General features: G+C 59.8%; 1 protein-coding gene across 1 annotated transcript in view; it reads left to right on the forward strand.

Moving 5' to 3' along the window:
• Nucleotides 1-341, forward strand: part of LOC123962231 (L-fucose kinase) — a 15,223-nt gene that overhangs the window by 11,209 nt on the left and 3,673 nt on the right. The gene's annotated exons all lie outside the window — the stretch shown is intronic.

Raw genomic sequence — 341 nt, forward strand, 5'->3', positions numbered from 1 at the left:
TCTCATCCTCTCCTCCCCACTCTTCCCCTCTCTCATCCTCCCCTCCCTTCCCTTCCCTCCTATCCTTCCCTCTTCTCCTCCCCTCTCTCCTCCTCTCTCATCCTCCCCTCCCTTCCCTTCCCTCCTATCCTTCCCTCTTCTCCTCCCCTGTCTCCTCTTCTCTCATCCTCCCTTCCCTTCCCTTCCCTCCTATCCTTCCCTCTTCTCCTCCCCTGTCTCCTCCTCTCTCATCCTCCCCTCCCTTCCCTTCCCTCCTATCCTTCCCTCTTCTCCTCCCCTGTCTCCTCCTCTCTCATCCTCCCCTCCCTTCCCTTCCCTCCTCTCCTTCCCTCCTCCCCTTC

The sequence above is a fragment of the Micropterus dolomieu genome, linkage group LG22, assembly GCF_021292245.1.
Source record: "Micropterus dolomieu isolate WLL.071019.BEF.003 ecotype Adirondacks linkage group LG22, ASM2129224v1, whole genome shotgun sequence".
Taxonomy (NCBI): Eukaryota; Metazoa; Chordata; class Actinopteri; order Centrarchiformes; family Centrarchidae; genus Micropterus; species Micropterus dolomieu.